We start from the raw sequence: 16,990 nt of genomic DNA, 5'->3' as shown, positions 1-16,990 counted from the left end.
GCACTGTTTTTTATACCCTGTACGTCCTTCATCCCAGAACCTGGCGGGAATGTTCAGCGAATCAGGGGCCAAGTTGTTGGGAAAATTGGTGATGGTTTGGTTTGCGGTTGTTTGCTTGTGCCTTGTCAAAGTGTTGTGTTACAGAGACGTGACCGATCGCCCAAGCGGCTAACGAGTCGATCATTTGGTGAAGAGGATAAAAGAAAAAGTAAAGTAACACGGAAGAGAGGTGATGAGCTCTGGGAAGGTGAATGGAGTGGTCTCAAGACTTCCTTCCCTCAGCCTGAGGGCATCGGTAAGAGAACCCTTTCATTTTTATTAGGGTTTTGTCTGTATTATATTCTGTTGTTATTTGTTTATGTCTTATTGGTTTATGGTTCATGTTGGTATTATGTTAATATGTCTGGTGTTATTACTGTAGGAGTTTGAGATAAAGGTTTTTATGTTTCTTAGTAGGACTCTACCCCACGTCAAGGGCGGGCGTGAGAGACCTCATCCTCAATGTTCCCAAATCCTTATCCTCTAAGGAACATATATCGCCTGGCTTGACTAGTCGTGGGGACTCGCTGAAGCCAGTGGACTTAAGTTTTCAGGATCTCGGTTCAGTGGCGACCAGAAGTCTAACCCCATCCCTTGTGTATGCTATTCGGGGGAGCTGGGACTCCACTGTACTTCGGGGTAACTTGACACAAAATTGTTTTCTATTTGTGTAATAATGTAAATTTTATTTTGATGAAAATTTGTTATTTAGCATCTCGGAATAGATTGGTTCACCATTATTAAAGATCCCATTTACATATATATATAGAATATACGGTTAATTTCCACACATAATGGCTTACCTGCCAATATAATGGTTTATCTTTACAAGCAAAAATATAATATTCAAAAATGTTTTCTAAAGAGAATGTTTTTACTGTGTTTGTTATATATTGCATTATCTATATAAATATAACCTTTTTCATAATACATTTAAAATTTATTCTCTCCCTTGTTCATAAACCATTATGCATTATAAAATACTAAAACAACTTTCCTATCGACCACAGATTCTTTATCAACGTGTCGAGGACGAACGACCTATACCGAGATTCTGAAGAAAATTAAATGGGTCCAAAAAATCAAATGTTCTCTAAATCTTGGTTTGTTTCATCGGCGTACAGATAAAGGATCTGTGGACAAAGATTATGAAATTCTGATTAAGTGTTCTCAGACTAATTGGCATAATTAGCAAAACTAGATTATCTAGGGTACTATTCTTTGAGTGATTAATACACAATTAAATTTTAGTAGTCAAGAGAAAGACGACGGTGTCCTGGCACCAAACAAGTGTTGACGTGTGAGAGAGCAGCGAGGCTGGTCAGTCTGGTGTGCTGAATGAGCGGCCACCAGTGGTAGTGGAGGCGGGCGGAGTATGGAGGATAACATGACACATATCCCTGGCGTCCAGACGTAGTTCTGGTGTGGGTGACGGTGGTTCATATTCTTCTTGATTCTTACCAGATGTCAAGTGTCAGTTTATCAATGAAGCCTTGAGAATGAACTGTGGAGTACAGGCTTCAGAGTCGATCAGTTAAGTTGGTGGTGAGATGACTGATACGGCAACAGACATAGTCGCCAGTAATCCTTTATGTCCGGTGCAGGTGAGCTGGTGCAGGTCTCTATAATGGCAGAAAACATGTAATGACCTGGTCTATGAATCCCGCTTCTAGGAGTCCAGTGGGGCATCTGTGGTGGCAGCAGGAGTGGTGTATAGGCCGCAGGTGGGTAGCAGCAGGAGTGGTATAGTCTGTGGTGGTGGCAGGAGTGGTTGGTCTGTGGTGGTAGAAAGTTGTTATATGGGTATAATCTGGCAGGTGGGTGGAAGGAGTGGTATAGTCTGTGGTGGTGGGAAGGAGTGGTATAGTCTGTGGTGGTGGCAGTGGTATAGTCTGTGGTGGTGGTGGTGAGTGGTATAGTCTGTGGTGGTGGTGCAGGAGGTATAGTCTGTGGTGGTGGGCAGGAGTGGTATAGTCTGTGGTGGTGGCAGGAGTGTGTATAGTCTGTGGTGGTGGCAGGAGTGGTAGGTCTGTAGGTGGCAGGAGTGGTATAGTCTGTGTGGGTTAGCAGGAGCAGTATAGTCAGTGGTGGTGGCAGGAGTGGTATAGTCTGGTGGTGGTAGCAGCAGGAGTGGTGTATAGTCTGTGGTGGTGGCGGCAGGAGAGTGGTATGGGTCTGTAGGTGGCGGGGATGAGTGGTATAGTCTGTGGTGGTGGCAAGAACAGTATAGTCCAGGGTTCTCAACCAGGAGGGAATTCAGGTTTTGTGGGGAAAGTGATTCGGAGCCAGAGATAAGTTCGATGAGAAATCAATCACAGAATTTTGGCCCTTGATGTGCGATACCTACCCAAAAGTGGCAGAAAGAGCTATCCGTGTCTTGCTTGTTTGTGTCGACATATCTTTGTGAGTCAGGCTTCAACTCAATTGCAAATTAAAACGAAGCAACGTAGTAGATTAGAGGTAGAAAATCTGCGTTGTGTTTTCTCAAACACTTCTCCGCGTATTCCTGAATTGGCACAGAAAAACAATCACAGGTTTCTCATTGACAATCTTCATCTGAATAAAATTAATTACAAATTTACAATATCCTGGTATTCTATTGAACTTTGTTTATTGCATTATGCTTCAGTTTGGTCTGTTAAGTAATTCATTATAAATATAAAAACTTTTTATTCAAGTTTTATAAATCCATCAACATTTTCAATTGGCATTTAATTTGTAAACTCACTTATAAAAATAATCCATGTAAAATTGTAAATGTATATGTACTAATATGGAAAAAATAAAGGATTTTCAGTATCATATGCATATTATTTGGAATGCACTTTTTGAGGCAGACAATCTTGGAAAGGAGGAGGGAATGACATTCTGACATATGGTGCAAGGGGTGCATGTGGCAAACAAGGTTGAGAACCACTGGTATAGTCTGTGGTGGTGGAAGGAGTGGTTTAGTCTGTGGTGATGGCAGGAGTGGTATAGTCTGTGGTGGTGGCAGGAGTGGTATAGTCTGTGGTGGTGGCAGGAACGGTATAGTCGGTGGAGGTGACAGGAACGGTATAGTCGGTGGTGGTGACAGGAGTGGTGTAGTCTGTGGTGGTGACAGGAACGGTGTAGTCTGTGGTGGTGACTGGAACGGTATAGTTAGTGGTTGTGACAGGAACGGTATAGTCTGTGGTGGTGACAGGAACGGTATAGCCTGTGGTGGTGGCGGCAGGAGTGGTTTAGTCTGTGGTGGTGACAGGAACGGTATAGTCGGTTGTGGTGACAGGAGTGGTATAGTCTGTGGTGGTGACAGGAACGGTATAGTCTGTGGTGGTAACAGGAACGGTATAGTCGGTGGTGGTGGCAGCAGTGGTATAGTCTGTGGTGGTGACAGGAACGGTATAGTCGGTGGTGGTGGCAGGAACGGTATAGCCGGTGGTGGTGACAGGAACGGTATAGTCTGTGGTGGTGGCAGGAGAGGTATAGTCTGTGGTGGTGGCAGGAGTGGTATAGTCTGTGGTGGTGACATGAGTGGTATAGTCGGTGGTGGTGACAGGAACGGAATAGTCGGTGGTGGTGACAGGAACGGTATAGTCGGTGGTGGTGACAGGAACGGTATAGTCGGTGTGTGACAGAACGGTATAGTCGGTGGTGGTGACAGGAACGGTATAGTCTGTGGTGGTGGCAGGAACGGTATAGTCTAAGGTATGGACAGGAGTGGTATAGTCTGTGGTGGTGACAAGAACGGTATAGTCTGTGGTGGTGACATGAGTGGTATAGTCGGTGGTGGTGACAGGAACGGAATAGTCGGTGGTGGTGACAGGAACGGTATAGTCGGTGGGTGACAGGAACGGTATAGTCGGTGGTGGTGACAGGAACGGTATAGTCGGTGGTGGTGGCAGGAACGGTATAGTCTGGTATGGACAGGAGTGGTATAGTCTGTGGTGGTGACAGGAACGGTATAGTCGGTGGTGGTGACATGAGTGGTATAGTCTGTGGTGGTGACAGGAACGGAATAGTCTGTGGTGGTGACAGGAACGATATAGTCTGTGGTGGTGACAGGAACGGTATAGTCGGTGGTGGTGACAGGAACGGTATAGTCTGTGGTGGTGGCAGGAGTGGTATAGTCTGTGGTGACAGGAACGGTATAGTCTGTGGTGGTGACAGGAACGGTATATCTGTGGTGGTGACAAGGAACGGTATAGTCTGTGGTGGTGACAGGAACGGTATAGTCGGTGGTGGTGACAGGAACGGTATAGTCTGTGGTGGTGACAGGAACGGTATAGTCTGTGGTGGTGGCAGGAGTGGTATAGTCTGTGGTGGTGGCAGGAGTGGTATAGTCTGTGGTGGTGACAGGAACGGTATAGTCGGTGGTGGTGACAGGAACGGTATAGTCTGTGGTGGTGGCAGGAGTGGTATAGTCTGTGGTGGTGGCAGGAGTGGTATAGTCTGTGGTGGTAGCAGGAGTGGTGTATAGTCTGTGGTGACAGGAACGGTATAGTCTGTGGTGGTGACAGGAACGGCATAGTCTGTGGTGGTGACAGGAACGGTATAGTCTGTGTGGTGGCAGGAGTGGTATCGTCTGTGGTGGGACAGGAACGGTATAGTCTGTGGTGGTGAAAGGAACGGTATAGTCGGTGGTGGTGGTAGCAGTGTATAGTCTGTGGTGGTGACAGGAACGGCATAGTCTGTGGTGGTGAAAGGAACGGTATAGTCGGTGGTGGCAGTATAGTCTGTGGTGGTGACAGGAACGGATAGTCTGTGGTGACAGGAACGGTATAGTCTGTGGTGGTGGCAGGAGTGGTATAGTCTGTGGTGGTGGCAGGAGTGGTATAGTCTGTGGTGGTAGCAGGAGTGGTATAGTCTGTGGTGGTGGCAGCAGTGGTATAGTCTGTGGTGGTGGCAGCAGTGGTATAGTCTGTGGTGGTGACAGGAACGGTATAGTCGGTGGTGGTGACAGGAACGGTATAGTCTGTGGTGGTGGCAGGAGTGGTATAGTCTGTGGTGGGGCAGGAGTGGTATAGTCTGTGGTAGCAGGAGTGGTATAGTCTGTGGTGACAGGAACGGTATAGTCTGTGGTGGTGACAGGAACGGTATAGTCTGTGGTGGTGACATGAGTGGTATAGTCTGTGGTGGTGACAGGAACGAATAGTCGGTGGTGGTGACAGGAACGATATAGTCTGTGGTGGTGACAGGAACGGTATAGTCTGTGGTGGTGACAGGAACGGCACAGTGGTGGTGGTGACAGGAACGGTATATTCTGTGGTGGTGGCAGGAGTGGTATAGTCTGTGGTGGTGACGGAACGGTATATTCGGTGGTGGTGACAGGAACGTATAGTCTGTGGTGGTGAACAGGAACGGTATAATCGGTGGTGGTGGCAGTGGAGGTAGTCTAAGGTGGGGACAGGAGTGGTTTAGTCTGTGGTGGTGAGCGGAACGGTATAGTCGGTGGTGGTGACAGGAACGGTATATTCAGTGGTGGTGACAGGAACGGTATAGCCTATGGTGGTGACAGGAACGGTAATAGTAGTAATAATAATTATAATTAACGGTTTATTGAAAGAGCTTGGCAGCCAGAAGGCTGAAAATTTACAGTTACATATTTGAGGAATGGGTTTCGAATTACAAATAATATACAAGTAACATAAGTGATACAAATAAGATATATAATTACTAGATGGGGAAAAGCTCAAACTACAGTGCATTTCAACATAGTGACAGTGCAAGAAGTAGTATTTACTGGGAGTGAATACACTGGTTTATTACAAGTTATTGATAATTTTACAATAGTTGGGACTGGGCTGTTCTTATAGCGATCAGTTCGCACGTATGGGCTGGATGCGGTTTTGGTGTCGAACAGCAATTCTCGGGCTAGGGATCTCAGGTGGTAGTAGGAGCCGGTGTCGAGGATGGTGTAGAAGCTTCTACCAAATTTTGCAGATGAGGTCATGGTGATGGTCAGTGAGAGTCGAAAGGGTCAGTGTGTTGAGCGCTTCTTGATATGTGGAGTAGGAAGGAGAGAATAATCTTGCATGCCCTCTTTTGCACTTTTCTAGGTGTTTACGTTGTGTGGCATTTAGGGAGGAAGACCATGTAGGGAGGCATAGGTGAGCTTGGGAAGTATGAATGTTGTGTAAACACTGAGGAGCTGTGTGCAGGAACCCGAGGACTTGAGTCGGCGGAGGAGGTGGAGACGGAAACTGGAGGATTTGGACAGCTTCACTGACGTGTGGTTTCCACTTAGTTTGTTGTCTATGGTGAAGCCGAGAGCTTGTAGAATCTCACAACCTGAGTGTGTTCGACCTAAAGTAATGGAAGGAGGTGGGACAATGTCGGAGGAGAGGTTGATGTGCATAACTACAGTATGGTCTTGGTATGGTTGATGGTGACATGGTTGTTGGTGGCCCAGTTTTGGAGACTGTTCAATAACCTGAGGGGCGGTATAGTCGGGAGCAAATTGACGCTGATCCCAATGGTGGAGTCGTAGACATATTTCCAGCGAGCAGGGGTTTCTTTGGGGCATCATTGATGAGCATAAGGAAACAGAGTGGTCCCATCTTGGTGCTTTGGGGACGCCACAGGTGAGTGACTGAAAGGTGGAGACAGCCCTCGGGAAGCGTACAGCTTGGCGTCGGTCACTGAGGAGTGGTATTGTCTGTGGTGGTGACAGGAACGGTATAGTCTGTGGTGGTGGCAAGAGTGGTATAGTCTGTGGGTGGTGACAGGGGTGGAGAGTCTCTGTTGGCAGCAGGAATGGTATAGTTTGTGGTGGCTGCATGAGTGGTATAGTCTGTGGTGGCAGCAGGAGTGGTATAGTTCCTCTTGGTGACAGGAATGGTATAGTCTGTGGTGGTGACAGGAACGGTAAAGTCTGTGGTGGTGACAGGAACGGTATAGTCTGTGGTGGTGGAAGAGTGGTTTAGTCTGTGGTGGTGACAGGAACGGTATAGTCTGTGGTGGCAGCAGGAGTGGTATAGTCTGTGGTGACAGGAACGGTATAGTCTGTCGTGGTGACAGGAAACGGTATAGTCTGTGGTGGGCAGCAGGAGTGGTATAGTCTGTGGTGGTGACAGGAACGGTATAGTCTGTGGTGGTGGCAGGAGGGTATAAACTGTGGTGGTGACAGGACCGGTATAGTCGGTGGTGGTGGCAGGAGGCATAGTCAGTGGTGGTGACAGAACGGTATAGTCGGTGGTGGTGGCAGGAGTGGTATAGTCTGTGGTGGTGGCAGGATGTATAGTCTCTGGTGAGCGAGGAGTGGTATAATGTGGTGGTAGTGAAAACGGTAAATGTGGTGGTGACAGGAACTGTATAGTCTGTGGTTGTGCAGAGTGGTTTAGTCTGTTGTGGTGGCAGGAAAGGTAGTCTGTGGTGGTGACAGGAATGGTATAGTCTGTGGTGGTGGCATGAGTGGTATAGTCTGTGGTGGTGACAGGAACGGTATCGGTGCTGGCTGCAGCAGTGGTTTAGTTTTTGTTGTGACAGTAACGGTATAGTCTGTGGTGCTGACAGGAACAGTATAGTCGGCTAGTGGCAGGAGTGGTATAGTCTGTGGTGGTCGGGAACGGTAGTCTGTGGTGGTGGCAAGAGTGATATAGTCTGTGGTGGTGGCAGAAAGGCAGAGTCTCTGTTGGCAGCAGGAATGTATAGGTGGCTGCATGAGTGGTATAGTCTGTGGGCAGCAGGAGTGGTTAGAGTTGGTCTTGGTGACAAGAATGGTAGAGTCTGTGGTGGTGACAGGAACGCATAGTCTGTGGTGGCAGGAGTGGTATAGTCTGTGGTGACAGGAACGGTATAGTCTGTGGTGGTGACAGGAACGGATAGTCTGTGGTGGACAGGAACGGTAGTCTGTGGTGGTGACAGGAACGGTATAGTCTGTGTGGTGGCAGGAGTGGTTTAGTCAGTGGTGGCAGGAGGAGTGGTAGTCTGTGGTGATAGGAAAGGTATAATTGTGGTGGACAGAAGTGGTATAGTCTGTGGTGGTATGAGTGGTATAGTCTGGTGGTGGCAGGAGTGGATTAGTCTGTGGTGGCAGGAGTGGTATAGTCTGTAGTGGCAGCAGGAGTAGTATAGTCTGCGTGGCAGCAGGAGTGGTATAGTCTGTGTTGCAACAGGCGTGGTATAGTCTGTGGGGCAGCAGAGTGGCATAGTCTGTGGTGGTGGCAGGAATGGTATTGTCTGTGGAAGAATGGTGAATGGCAGTAGGTGGTGTGGCAGGAGGTATAGTCTGTGGTGGTGACAAGAACGGTATAGTCTGTGGTGGTGACAGGATAGGTACAGGCGGCAGGAGAGGTTTAGGTCTGTGGTGGTGACAGGCACGGTATAGTCTGTGTGTGACAGGAATGCAGTATGTGGTGGTGGCAGGAGTGGTATAGCTGTGGTGGTACAAGAACGTATAGTCTGTGGTGGGTGACAGGAACGGTAATCGGTGGTGGTGGCAGGAGATTTAGTCTGTGGTGGTGGCAGGAACGGTACAGTCTGTGGGCAGGGAGTGGAGTTCTTGTGGTGGCAGGAGTGGTATAGTCTGTGGTTGCAGCAGGAGTGGTATAGTCTGTGGTGATGACAGGAAGTATAGTCTGTGGTGGTGGCAGGAGTGGTTTAGTCTGTGGTGGCAGCAGAAGTGGTATGTCTGTGGTGATGACAGGAACGGTATAGTCTGTGGTGGTGACAGGATAGGTATAGCCTGTGGTGGTGGCAGGAGTGGTTTAGTCTGTGGTGGTGACAGGAACTGTAGACTTGTGGGTGACAGGAACGGTATAGTCGGTGGTGGTGGCAGGAGTATTTAGTCTGTGGGTGACAGGAACGGTATAGTCTGTGTGGTAGGAGAGGTATAGTCTGTGGTGACAGGAGTGGTATAGTCTGTGGTTGCAGCAGGAGTGGCATAGTGTGTGGTGGTGACAGGAACGGTATAGTCTGTGGTGGTGACAGGAACGTTATAGTCTGTGGTGTGACAGAACGGTAGAGTCTGTGGTGGTGGCAGGAGTGGTTTAGTCTGTGGCAGCAGGAGTGGTACAGTCTGTGGTGGTGACAGGAAAAGGTATAGTTGTGGGCAGGAGAGGTATAGTCTGTGGTGGTGACAGGTGGGAGTGGAGGTCTGTGGTGGCAGCAGGAGTGGTAGTGTGGTGGTGACAGGAACGGTAGTCTGTGGTGTGGCAGGAACGGCATAGTGACAGGAACGGTATAGTCTGTGGTGGGTAGGCAGTGGTTTAGTTTTGTGGTGACAGGAACGGCATAGTCTTAGTTGTGCAGGAGGTATAGTCTGTGGTGGTGACAGGAACGGTATAGTCTGTGGTGGCAGCAGGTTTAGTTTTTGGTGGTGACAGGAACGGCATAGTCTGTGGTGGTGACAGGTTTAGTCTGGTGGTGGCAGGAGTGGTTTAGTCAGTGGAGGCAGCAGGAGTGGTATAGTCTGTGGTGGAGACAGGAGAGGTATAATCTGTGGTGGTGGCAGGAGTGGTTTAGTCTGTGGTGGTGATAGGAAAGGTATAGTCTGTGGTGATGACAGGAGTGGTATAGTCTGTGGTGGTGGCATGAGTGGTATAGTCTGTGGTGGTGGCAGGAGTGGTATAGTCTGTGGTGGCAGCAGGAGTGGTATAGTCAGTAGTGGCAGCAGGAGTGGTATAGTCTTTGGTGGCAGTAGGATTGGTATAGTCTGTGGTTGCAACAGGCGTGGTATAGTCTGTGGTCGCAGCAGGAGTGGCATAGTCTGTGGTGGTGGCAGGAATGGTAGAGTCTGTGGTGGTGACAGGAACGGTATAGTCGGTGTTGGTGGCAGGAGTGGTATAGTCTGTGGTGGTGACAGGAACGGTATTGTCTGTGGTAGTGACAGGATAGGTATAGTCTGTGGTGGTGGCAGGAGTGGTTTAGTCTGTGGTGGCGACAGGAACGGTATTGTCTGCGGTGGTGACAGGAACGGTTTTGTCTGTGGTGGTGCCAGGAACGGTATAGTCTGTGGTGGTGGCAGGAGTGGTATAGTCTGTGATGGTGACAGGTGTGGTATCTGTGGTTGCACCAAGAGTGGTATAGTGTTTGGTGGTGACAGGAACGGTATAGTTTGTGGTGGTGACAGAAACGGTAGAGTCTGTGGTGGCAGCAGGAGTGGTATAGTGTGTGGTGGTGACAGGAACGGTATAGTCTGTGGTGGTGACAGGAACGGTATAGTCTGTGGTGGTGGCAGGAGTGGTATAGTCTGTGGTGGTGACAGGAACGGTATAGTCTGTGGTAGTCGCAGAAGTGGTTTAGTCATGGGTGGTGACAGGAACGGTATAGTCTGTGGTGGTGGCAGGAGTGGTATAAACTGTGGTGGTGACAGGAACGGTATAGTCGGTGGTGGTGGCAAGAGTGGCATAGTCTGTGGTGGTGATAGGAACGGTATAGTCGGTGGTGGTGGCATGAGTGGTATAGTCTGTGGTGGTGGCAGGAACGGTATAGTCTGTGGTGGTGACAGGAATGGTATAGTCTGTGGTGGTGGCATGAGTGGTATAGTCTGTGGTGGTGACAGGAACGGTATAGTCTGTGGTGGTGGCAGCAGTGATTTAGTTTTTGGTGGTGACAGTAACGGTATAGTCTGTGGTGCTGACAGGAACGGTATAGTCGGTGGTGGTGGCAAGAGTGGTATAGTCTGTGGTGGTCGCAGGAACGGTATAGTCTGTGGTGGTGGCAAGAGTGGTATAGTCTGTGGTGGTGACAGGAAAGGTAGAGTCTGTGTTGGCAGCAGGAATGGTATATGGCAGCAGTGGTATAGTGGTGGCAGCAGGAGTGGTATAGTCTGTGGTGGCAGCAGGAGTGGTATAGTAGGGTGGTGGCAGTTGGCACTGCAGGTGGCAGTGGTATAGTCTGCAGTGGCAGCAAGTGGTATAGTCAGCAGGAGTGGCAGCGTTGCGGGCTGTGGTGGCAGCAGGGTGGTATAGTCTGTAGAGGCAGCAGGTGGTGTAGTCTGTGGTGGCAGCAGTGGTGTAGCAGTCTGTGGTGGCAGCAGGGTGGTATAGTCTGTGGTGGCAGCAGGCGTGTGTGGCAGAGTCTGTGGTGGCAGCAGTGAGTGGTATGTGTGTGTTGTCATCAGGGTGGTATAGTCTGTGAGGCAGCAGGTGGGTATAGTCTGTAGTGGCAGCAGGAGTGGTATAGTCTATGGTTTCAGCAGGAGTGGTATAGTCTGTGGTGGCAGCAGGGAGGGGAATAGTCTGTGGTGGCAGAGGCGTGGTATAGTCTGTGGTGGCAGCAGGGTGGTAAGTCTATGGTTTCAGCAGGTAGGATATTCTGTGGTGGCAGCAGGAGTGGAATAGTCTGTAGTGGCAGCAGCTGGTGGGTTTTGCAGGAGTGGTATAGCAGAGGGAATAGTCTGTGGTGGCAGGAGTGGTAGTCTGTGGTGGGCAGTGGTTTCAGTGGTATCTATGGTTTCAGCAGGAGTGGTATCTCTGTGGCAGCAGGAGTGGAATAGTCAGACAGGAGTGGATAGTCTGTAGGCGAGTGGTATAGTCTGGTTCGGTGGTATATTCTGTGTGGTGTGGGTAATAGTCTGTGGTGTGGGAGTGGTATAGTCTGTGGTGGCAGCAGAGTGGCAGTCTCATGGTTTCAGCAGGAGTGGTATATTCTGTGGTGGCAGCAGGAGGGAATAGTCTGTGGTGGCAGGAGTGGTATAGTCTATGGTTTCAGCAGGTATATTCTGTGGTGGCAGCAGGAGTGGTATAGTCTGTGGTGGCAGGAGTGGGTATATTCTGTGGTGGCAGCAGAAGGAGTGGTGTAGTGGCTGGTGTCTGTATGGGAAGAGTGTGGTGCAGTCTGTGGTGGCAGCAGGGAATTGGTATGAGTGTAGGTGGCGCAGAATGGAGGTGGGTGGCAGGAGTATAGTCTGCAGTAGCAGCAGTCGTGGTATAGTCTGTGGTGGCAGCAGGGTGGTATAGTCTGTGGTGGCAGCAGGAGTGCTATAGTCTGTGGTGGCAGTCTGGGCAGTCTGTGGTGGCAGCAGATTGGTATAGTCTGTGGTGGCAGTAGGAATGGTGCAAGTCTGTGGTGGCAGCAGGTATAGTCTGTGGTGGCAGTAGGAGTGGTATAGTGTAGTGGCAGCAGGTGGTATAGGTAGTGGCAGTAGGAATGGTGCAGTCTGTGGTGGCAGCAGGGGGTATAGTCTGTGGTGGCGAGGAATGGTGCAGCTGGTGGTGGCAGCAGGAGTGGTATAGTCTGTGGTGGCAGTAGGAATGGTGCAGTTCAGCAGTAGTCTGTGTGGCAGTAGGCTGTAGCAGCAGGATAGTCTGTAGTATAGTGCAGTCTGTGGTGGCAGCAGGGTGGTATAGTCTGTGGTGGCAGCAGAAGTCTGTGTGGCAGTAGATGGTGCAGTGTGGTGGCAGCAGGCAGAGCATAGTCTGTGGTGGCAAGTGGGAGTTGGTATAGTCTGTGGCAGCAGGAGGTAGGCAAGTGGTATAGTCTGTGGTGGTGGCAGAGTGGTATAAACTGTGGTGGCAGCACGAACGGTATAGTCTGTGGTGGCAGCAGGAGTGGTATAGTCTGTGGTGGCAGCAGGAGTGGTATAGTCTGTGGTGGCAGCAGGAGTGGTATAGTCTGTGGTGGCAGCAGGAGTGGTATAGTCTGTGGTGGCAGCAGGCGTGGTATAGATCTGGAGACGTGGTGGTGATGAAGTACAACACAATGGGATATAGTCCGGGTTAGGTTGTGACTACGACAGTGGACGTAGCTGGCTGACGGATATAGTTCTCTGCACACCACGAATCTGACCAGACATAAATCGCTCTGTGTTGCTCACGTCAGCAGTCTCATCAGCCCAAGAAAGGTGTGTGTGAAGGTACTAGACATAATAACCAATTAAAACCTTGATAGCCTTACATGATCCCGAGACGTATATTAAGGCGGTGTTGGTGGTTAGGTTAGGTTAGTTTAGATTAGGTTAGGTTAAGATAGGTTATGTTAGGTTAAGGTAGGTTAGGTTCGGTATAATTATAAAAAAATTATCGTATATTTCAACCATTTTGTTACATATTACATTAAAATAATTATGTAAGGCGACAATAAATATGACACTGAAGTAGGCCTAAAAAAAGTGACTTAGGCTTAAGTTCATACTGTAGGCCTAAGTTAATGGACTGCGTGTTGACATCTACTCTGGAAGTCCCCAACACTAGGAAAACTTTACTTGTCAGTAACTGGAGCGATGCACACTGGTCCCAAATGGCTAATTCATGGCCGAAATATAAGGTTGCAATATATTCAATTGCATAAGTTTAATTGAAAGCGATTAATTAGTATGTCGGAGTGCCCTACCTATTTCCGGAAAAATATAACATTACATGGAGAATTACAAACCATTTAAACATTTTAAGTAAATCAGAAAAAAGCGCTTTTTTAGTTATTTTTAATGGTAAGGGCAGCTAGTAAAGGCAGCAAACTGGGAGTATGAAAAACTTTAATGATCTATTTTAAGCTAATAATTGATTTATAAGCAAATATTGTTAATAATAATTTTTCTAATAGGTTTTTAACAAGACGCCTGTACAGCAAGATCGGATCATATCGAGTGCCGATATTCAATCAGATTGAAGGAATAAATATTTGTCATGGGTTGCGTTAGGCTTACCCACGCAACCAACTCCAAAGTTTGTTTTACCACAGATAAGACGCCCGGCGAGGCATAACTGGGACATGTATTTTTCAATTAGTGTATGTTAGCCAGCCTTTAGGGGGGTGGGCAGTGAAACAGTGTTGTACTGTTCATCGCTTCACACCCAAAAACCTCATTTTAAGTAGTATCCCCTGAGCCATGGGTTAGTTAAGACGTCGTCTCCATCCTCTCCCTCCTGAAAGGGGGCGGGACACCACACCACACAGAGTCCTCCACCGCCACTCCGTCCTGTGAACCGTCGTCGACACGAGACTAAGCGTGTTAACCTAGGTTGTTATCCCCATGGAAATATCACGTGTGGATGCCTGGTTGCGACCAGAGCAATCCAGGCTGGACTATCAAACCTACAGTAAATGGTTAATTAATTCACGCTTACAGAGTTCTCCTGCACGACACCCGTCTACAGTGACCGTGATCGACACGAGACTAAGTGTGTTAACCTAGGTTTGTTATCCCCGTGGAAATATCACGTGTGGAAGCCAGGTTGCGACAAAAGCAATCCAGGCTGGTCTTTGGCACCTAAATGGTTAATTCAAGTCACGCTTACCAGTTCTCCTTGCCGCGATAACCGTCTACAGTGACTGTCAGTGACGCGAGACTATGTGTGGTAACCCAAGAGTACTTTTTGTTGTTATGGCCGTGGAAAGAAGTTCTTGTGATGAAGCCTGGTTGTAACAAAAGCAATCCAGGCTGGCAGTAAATGTATCAATTGAAGAATTAGGGCTCTGTTAAGTCATACCTACAGTAGAGTAATCACACGTGTTCCCAAGTTGATAATTACCTCTTTTAGAAGATTAATTTTAGTACAGCGTGAACGTGAGTGACTCATATATCCATGCAAATTGTAAATCATTGTATGGAAGCTTGACAAATAAATGTAAGTGCAATTATCTGCCCGTATCTGTGATCCTATCTTATTATTACTAAAGGTAATGACTGATTGGTTATGACATAGTATAACCAATAACTTAGATGGATGTTGAAATTTAAATGAATTCATTAAATCATCATTTATCAAGTATAAATCATGGAATGTCGAGTGGTGGAGTGAACTTCTACGTAGATACACCATAATCTCCTGTAAGTAATCAGTGTGAAGGTATCGAACTCTACGGTAAGAAATAAGAAATACGACATATTATTATCTTTATATAATATAATCCACTCCTACTACCACCGATCCACCCAAAACCATGACAATATTATATATATATATATATATATATATATATATATATATATATATATATATATATATATATATATATATATATATATATATATATATATATATATATATATATATATATATATATATATAGTATGCTTTAAATACACCCCAAACATACTTAAACTTTATAAGTAACAGTTAAACAAAAAGCAAAAACGACATATAGGATAGGGAAAAAAGTAAAAAAGTGTAAAAAATTAGGACCATCTTTATTTCTGAAATGAAAACTACAACTTTCTACAAAGTAACTTTTCTTGTTTTTTTGTTGGCAAATTCTTCAATGACATTGTTAAAAACTATTTCATCTGTCAATTGTCGCTCTATAGACAGTATGGCAAGATTTCTCAACCGCAAGGTGCTCATAGTAGATCTTAAGTAATTCTTGATCAGTTTTAGTTTCGAAAAACTCCTCTCACAGGTAGCAACACTAACAGCAATTGTGAGGAAAATCCTCAGCATTATTACTATATTTGGAACCGAGTTCCTAAGGTTATACTTTTGAATAAACTGCAAAAGTTCAAGGGGGCCTTCTTTCCACGTCTGTATTCTGTCTTTAATAGTTATAGCAGCAACAGCAACAAAATGCTGAAGTCTTTTTCTCTCAACGAGGAACTCCTCTTTATCAATGTCGTCGTGATCGTGATCTATTTGACACTCATATTTATCATCCAAAAGATTCAATGGGGTAAGGAAGGCATATTTCTCAGCAAGTTCATGAAGCTGTTGAAATCTCAAAGTCGTCTAGCCTCCCCTCGTCTTGTCACGATGGAGACTTGTGCAGAACTGAAGTGAATTGCTTGTAACTGGTGGATTGGTCGGCTGTACATGAACTGATATGATCCGAGACTGCATGGTTTTGCAGCTACTGGAGACGTTAATCCTTCCCTTTGTATCGGCGGCAAGTTAATCCTCGTCTTGTCTGACCTAACACCTGACCCACACCACATGAGCTCACTGGCGTACTTGTTTGAAGTTGTTTCCTTAATCCTCAACAGGTTACAGGTTGTGTGTGTGGCGGGGGGCCTCATAGCAAGGGTGTAGCTCATGACGTGGCCGTGATGATGTGGGTCAGGTGTTAGGTCAGACACGACAAGGATTAACTTGCCGCAACAAAAGATTCTTGCTTAATCTCCAGTAACCTGGTATAGTGATGAGCAGACTCAAAGTGCCCAAAGTGCCAGGGCTGGACCGCCTTCCCTCCCCCGTAGTTACGCTAGTGAATATGTAATATAAGAACTGTATAGAAACATCTTCTTTTATTTTCACCTTTAGCATTTGAATTACGCGCTGGGGCGTGTTTTCTCTCCTCGTCTTCTGTGATATACATAAATGTATGAATATATATATATATATATATATATATATATATATATATATATATATATATATATATATAGAACGTCGGGATGAAAAGATGAAATAAAAGAAAGGAGAGTACAGCCATCAGACAAGAATAAAAAATATAATATTTACCTCATTCCAACGACTTCTCCATATCCTGAACTTAGAATATCTCTCAGCAAGACGTCTCTACACTGTATCCTCTCCCTTGTGCCATTGTTGGCCATCTTGGACCGGACTGCACCACGACTTTCATCGTCACAGCAACTCTAGGCGTTCTCGGTTTATCGGTTTTATCGAGCATTAGCTTGCCTCTACTGGTGGTTGTAGGTGTTACCGCTCTATGGCTTGAGCAGTTATATGGCGCGAATTTCCGGCGTGGTTTTTGGCTCTCCTTCTACTACTATTTTTCTTTTCGATCTGGCCTACCTGTTTCTTACCTCAAAGTGTATTCGTCCTGCGGTCCCCCTGTATTATTCACCTCCTCTGAGGGGTGTGACACGAAGGGGTTGGGTAATCATCAGCAAGTCTTTCCAGAGCCGTGATGATGGGTTCTAGGTATAATCATATCCTTCCTTGTAGCTCCGTCTGTAGAGAGCGGTCTCTTTACTGAGTAGGCAGAAGGGGCTCGGGAGCTCAGGCCTCTAAACCGCAGCCAGTGGGGTGCTTTTTACTGGCCGGATAGGTGGGACTGGTTATGAGCTTTTGCGCCCTCTAACCGCGTTAACCTGAACCGCCAACCTGGCTTGAACTACGGCTTGGCTCTG

The sequence above is a fragment of the Homarus americanus genome, unplaced genomic scaffold (assembly GCF_018991925.1).
Source record: "Homarus americanus isolate GMGI-L3 unplaced genomic scaffold, GMGI_Hamer_2.0 scaffold11022, whole genome shotgun sequence".
Taxonomy (NCBI): Eukaryota; Metazoa; Arthropoda; class Malacostraca; order Decapoda; family Nephropidae; genus Homarus; species Homarus americanus.
This window is presented reverse-complemented; position numbering follows the sequence as displayed.